The sequence below is a fragment of the Arachis duranensis genome, chromosome 1, assembly GCF_000817695.3.
Source record: "Arachis duranensis cultivar V14167 chromosome 1, aradu.V14167.gnm2.J7QH, whole genome shotgun sequence".
Classification (NCBI taxonomy): Eukaryota; Viridiplantae; Streptophyta; class Magnoliopsida; order Fabales; family Fabaceae; genus Arachis; species Arachis duranensis.
This window is the reverse complement of record NC_029772.3, coordinates 5,703,801-5,710,619: the sequence shown is the minus strand read 5'-3', so window position 1 is coordinate 5,710,619 and position 6,819 is coordinate 5,703,801. Positions and strand designations below refer to the sequence as shown.

Sequence of the window (6,819 nt, the reverse complement as noted above, 5' to 3'; positions counted from 1 at the left end):
GTAATTTATGCTAATTTATTTTTTTTGTTTTCCGACAAAAAATCTCTCTGAAATTCCGTTTGTATTTCCGTGGGATAAAATCCGTCGAAAATATCCGTCTGTAATAACTAGTTTTCTAGTAGTGTCTTTCGAAGAAAGATTACGAGTTATAGCTTCACAAATTCGATTTGTATAGAGTTGGTACCTCCGAGAATTGAGCTATTTAGTTGGTTTGTTTTAGTCAGTAGAGTGAATACTAAAGAAAGGTTGTGTGGATTAGGCGTAATACAGCAGAATGATAGTATTTGTGTCCTGTGTAAAAAAGAGATAGAATGTGTTCATCATTTATTTTTGTTCTGTGAGTTTACATGGCAGGTGTGGTGCGTCTGGTTGAGGTGTTTTCATAGAGTTTGGGATGTCCCAAGAACCATTAAAGGCTTGTTTGAGAGTTGGACTGGCACGCTTAATAGAAAAGAGGAGTAGAAGATGTGGTTGACTGGGTTCTTCACAGTTATTTGGAACATCTAGTTGGAACGCAATGACAGAATTTTCAACAACAAAGAAGTAAATATTGAGGTCATACAAAATAGGACGTTTTTGAGCTATAAGGAGTGGAATGGTGTTGATCCTGCTGGTTTTGGTTGTTTTATGCTCCATTTTCATGTCTCGAGCTTCCTTTGTTTAAAAAAATGTCTCCAATATTTTATTTTTACGAGTAATTTATAATCAGTTTTAATAGGTAGATAATGACTTTTCTAAATAATGTGAACAATGGGCTCTAGAATTGACCCAATAAAATAAAAAAACATTTCATCCCAAATTACTTTCTAAACCTCAACGTTAGGATAACCATCCGCACATCCAATAAATTAAACATCTGACATATTTATTATTCACATTATTTAGTATTTTTATTGTTTATCTAAACTTTTTTCTTTTATAATTTACGTAATCATGAAATAATGTATGTGATTATATATATATGCTTAATTACTATAAGAGAGACGACATTATTGCTGACAATGAAGTAATGTATGTGATTATATATATGCTTAATTACTTTCAATTGATGAACATGAAGTCTTTACTCTAAATTATCTCGTACGGTACTAGCTACCTTCCCATGCATATCCATTAGTAATGTTGCTGTGTTGGTATGAAATTCCATATCCTAAAAAGTTTACTTCAAAAGAGGAAGTCAACCCCAAAAGCTTAAATGTTTGGAAAGTTTAACGTGTTAGGTCAAACTAAAGTTGACATTGTAGAATATCCATGTGTCTAAATTGTCCTTCATGAAAAAAAAAAAAAAAACAATTTCCTTTCATTTTTAAAAAACTAATTTCATTTTATTAATAAGATTATATACATACCTACTTCTGGGTGGAGAATATAACTTAAAAATTTCTATATAGGACAATATGTTATAATCGTTTTTATCATCTGACTTTTCGCATAAAAAAATAGCATATATATATAATTGTTAAGTAGGGTGAGTAATGAAAAAAATTAGTTTATATAAATAATTAATTTCGCTTTAAATAAAGAAAAAAAAGTGAAGAATTTATAAAATAAGAAACTATTAACTTGACATTTAAAAATTTTAAATTGAATGTGATGTCTTTTTATTTTGTGTTTTTTTATTTAATTCTTCTTTAAAATTTTTTTGATGATCAAGAATTTTCCACCCACATAAAATTCTTTTTTTTTTTTCATTTCTAAAGTACCAGTTTGTAACCACTTGTGATTGAGATTAGCATTGGCATCATCGTTGACCTAAAACGTAACCTGCATTTATGAGGCCTTGTTCCGCTGTTCAAGATCAAGAAATAAAGAAAAATTATTAGTAGGTACCCTTAATAAAAAAGCATCTCTTTTTAATAAAGTGACAGAAGATTAATTTTATAAGTATTTGATTTTCTTCTTATTATTATTTGTTTCTTTTGATAGGCTGAATTATGTTTACTCAATGTCGATATAGCATATCTGAGTTATTTTATATAAATTATTCATAAGAAATTAGATCATTTACAAATTATACTTCAATATTTTATTACATACACGATAAAGATGTAATGAAGTTAGTGTTAATCATTAAAATAGTCTTTAACAAAAAAATACCCGTGCATCAATATGGTATTAAAAAGATCAAATAATGTCTCAAATTTATCTTTAAAAATTATAATAATAAGTCAAATTAATTCTTCTATCAAATAGATAATAACATGTATATATGGCATAAATTATTTTATACATATCACCATCTAACTCACAATGACTAGTTACATTTATTACTGTTTGTTGTATCTTTCAAAGATTAATTAAGACATCTAATCTTGGAGTCCTTTGACTCTCTAGCTCAACAAAAAATATTTAAGGCATCTAATCTTGATGTTTGGGTATTATTATAATATAGCTATTATAAATTTTAAAATGATTTTATTTTTTCGTTAACATGATATGAACAAGTTATTTTGATAATTAATTTCAACTAAATTAGTCTAATAATTTATTAGCACAAGTCAATAAATTATACTTCAAATAACATAGTCTCTCAATATTTATCTAAAAAGTCACAGATTTGAGTCTCCCTATCTCCTTCGTATCGAACATTTCTCTCGTCAAAATACCCACTTGTGAGCATCTGAGTTTTATGATGTGCCATGAGCAGTCGTGTCGTAGTTCGAGACATATACTTGCATTTGGTGGAACATTAATATCCGTTAATTTACTTGCATTTTAATATAATTGTTGAATTATTAAATCTTAAAGAGAATTCATTATTATAATACTTATTTATTTAGTTTTTGGCCTCCTCTAATAGCATTAAAAAAATAAAAATGTCTTCCAATAAACGTGTAATCCACTTCCGGCGGAATCGTCAACCTTCTCTTCTATAAATACAGCCTTAGAGTAGGGCTTTCTATTGTAGTGATAATTAAAATAGTATTATTCCATAAGTTAACCTTACAACATATTGAGAGAGAGAGAGAGAGAGAGAGAGAGAGAATGATATTTAGGGTTGGAAGTGGCTTGTGCATCTCTTTATCCTTTCTGATGATCATAGCTTTCTCTACTATGCTATGTGTTAATGCTAGAGACACTCTTTTCTTCTTATCAAGTGAGTTTGCCTTTCATTAGTTTCATCTTAATTACCCACTCTTTTTTCCATAGTATATATTTTTTTAATTTTCCTTTATTTGTGTGTCTTACAACTTAATTGGAAGCTAAGTAGTTTATATAAGATATAGTAGAAAAATATCTCAATTCAAAATAAAACTCTTATCATATATAATAAATACATGCCTCAAGAACATCTTTTCTAACTTTGAAGAGACATTTCTGAAGAATACACATTTCAATTGTCTCTCCCTCTCTCTCTCACTACAATCTCTAGAGTTGAAATAACTTGCTAGGTTGTTAAATACTAATTATTGATTCACTCGTATTTTGATTTGGTTTTTTAAAATCATTTGGTTTATTTGTAGAAAAATAAATTATCATTATTGTTTCAAAAAAATGAATTTCTTTAGGTTTATATATATAAATTTAATTTTAATACACTGTTCGGTATAAAATAATTTTATATATGTATATATTGATGATATAAATAATTATTTTTAAAAATAAATATAACTAAACGATTTTATAAAATATTTTAAAATATATTAAAATTAGAATTTAGCTAATATGTATTTTAAAAATACAAGTTAAAGTTGTTAATAATAAAAATTTAAATATTTTACTTTAATAAATACACAATAAATACGTTGAGAATTTAGATTTTGTATATTTTTTTATAAAGACTTTCTCAATTTATAATTTTATCAGGTACTTTTAGAGAACATATTTACTAAACCTTTAAAATTAAAATGTTTTAAGGTACATTAAAATTTAACTCTTTACATAATATAATTTATCATTATCATTATATATCATTACTATATGTATATTGCTATGAGAGTTCATGTTGCCTTGACAGCTGGAGATACCATTGAATTTCTACAATCTGTGCCTTTCTTATTTCCAAGTTATAAATTAATATATGCCTTGTTGCCAAATGACTGAACATAAACGTGGAATATCGTGTAGATGTATTCTTTAATCTTTTCTAATAAAAGAATGGACCGTCTAACTACAGTATTTAAACTTTTATTTGTCGATGAATTTATTAAATATTTATAATTTTATTCTTGAAATAATGCATTTGAATTAAGATGTATAGATATAATGGTATACAACAACAAAGTAAGAATAAAACGATAAATTAAATTAAAATACGATAGAAACTTTTTAGTTTGAAAGAGTTAGAAAAGAGGAGATTTGCGGAGGTGTTATTAACGTTTCTAAAATTCTCATGAATATGGCAATTTAATAAAACTTTTTGAAAATAACTTGTTAAAATTGACTTTTAAAAAATATTTTTTTAAAGATTATAATATTTATATTTAATAAATCAAACTTAAAAATAATTTCAATAAGTATAAGTAATAATAATTGTGTTTATTAATAAAATAATTTTTAAAATTTTAAATGATCATATATAATATACTTATATAAATATATAAGAGTGAATTTTAAAATTTATAAATTTAAAAGATTGTGTTAGACTTTTTAATTTTGATAAATATAAATTAACTTTAAAAATATACTTTTTGATATTTTAGTAATTTTAACTTTTAAAAGTTATGAGCAAAATCATATAATTTTTTTATTTATCATACACCTCTTAAAAAAGATCAAGTCTTAAACTAACAAAAATATTTTATATACATTAAAAATCAGTCATGCATTTATCACACATTGCTTCAGTGAAATTATATTAAACCATCAAAATGATCAAATTTGGCTTAATAGAATAATCACACACTTAATAAATGAATAATCAATGTTGCTTGTAATAGTATACAATTCCTACGGTACATGTGAACACACATAATATAATCACCTTTTAACTAGTCATTATTTTCTTTTATAATTATTATTATGTATTTTATAAAAATACATTGAAAAATAAAAGATTTAACTAACCATTAAAAAGTTAAAGTACATATATAATTATATATTACCTCAACTGGGACATTTTGGTAAAATACATTTATTAATTTTTTTAATTACAGAATATGAAGGTTCGGACACTGGTGGGAGGTCATTATTGACAATAAACCTTGAAGACTATGGTGAGCCAACAGCAAATCATGGGCATGATCCTGCTTTCAACAAAGCTGGTGGTAGAGAGCATTCCCATGTGGGAAGAAGCCGAAAAGGCTGAGATTTTTATTAGCCATCTTATCATAAATATCTATTTATTATAATTATAATATATATAATTTTAAAATTTATTGTGACATGTTGTGGTGCTGGCAATTTGGAGTTCTATTAGTATGGTAGTGTGTATTTGATACATAAATTTTATGGAAATAATTAAATTGTTTTGTGTCTCAAACAACTTAGAATAATAATAAAAAAATTCTTAGTCATAGTGATAAGAATTTTGAATTGATTTCTCAAATTCAAATTCTATCCTTTTGTGATTTTAAATAATCATATCTTTCTTTGAATGGGATTTAGATGGAAATTATTTGATTTTAATTTAGATGTACATATATAAAATGATTATTTTATCCCTAATCTATCTCTCTCATCTCTGTTTTTTTTTTATTTGACATAATAATTTATCTTTAGTTTAAATCAGTTCTATATGCTTAATTGAAATGTGTGCTTTAACGGACTCAAATATTTTTAGTAATGAGAATAAAAATAATATCAAAAAAATATAAAAATTAACTTTAATATATTTAGATATCTAAAATTTAAAGTCTAATAATTAAGATTCTTCTCATTTTAATTAACACATTTAAAGTATGTTAATTAACTCATTTAATGTTTTAGTAATGTTGCTTAATATGCTCATACTTATGCAAGATATAATATAATACAAAAAAATTATTATTCGTTAGTTGAAGAATTTATAAAAATTAATAACTTAAAATTAAAATTCTTCTTAATAGAAGGAATGGTGATGAAACACGTAAAGCTTATGATGAAAGTCAAGGAGTTTCAGTTGGAACTTCAGCCAGTAAATCAGTGAAGTTAGTTATGCAACACGTTTTCTTTTTTTTTTTCTATCATTTCTGTTATGCTGAGTTAACAGATTTTGTTAACAACAAATTAACTACATCTTCCTTTACTCCCCTCCCTGCACTTGCACTTAGAGCTTCGGCTCCTTACTTGGATTATAAATTTATGATACCTTTCACTTCTCTACATGCGTAGGAAGTTTATTACTCTATTATATTTAAAAAGTTAGGTTTGCATTTAAATGATTAAATAATTAAATTATTATTATTTATACTTTTTAGTTGAATAAATATGATTTTATTCAATCTCAATGGATCAAATTTATATACTATAATAATTTTTATTATTATATTAATATTTAATCATATAAATTTTGTACATATAAATATATTTTTTAAATACAGAAACATACCGTTATTAAAATAGATTCCTTATATATTAAGATTCAATGAGGGCAAGTGCCCCCACAATATTGTGAATAGGTCTGTCCCTGTGTGTGATATAGAAAACTAAGAAACAGAGTTATATTTAAAAGATATGGACCAAAATAGGCTTTTGATTTAAAAGTACCTATGATGTGAATCAATTTTGATAAGTGTACATTTAAAGTAAAAGAAGTGTAAAGTATTGATAATGATGATGATATGTTTGTCATGGCTAAAGTACTTAATGTCACTCTTGATGAGAATGGCAAAGAGAATGTTATGGTTCATTTGGAAAGAACAAAGGTATTCGATGATGAGTACATGCCAAAGTAATATA

General features: G+C 25.2%; 1 long non-coding RNA gene across 1 annotated transcript; it reads left to right on the top strand.

Moving 5' to 3' along the window:
* The first annotated feature begins 2,918 nt into the window (after window positions 1–2,918).
* On the top strand, window positions 2,919–5,361 carry LOC110279180 (uncharacterized). Its single transcript, XR_002372250.2, has 2 exons — window positions 2,919–3,097; window positions 5,097–5,361. It is a non-coding gene; the product is annotated as an uncharacterized LOC110279180 (long non-coding RNA).
* The last annotated feature ends 1,458 nt before the right edge of the window (window positions 5,362–6,819 follow it).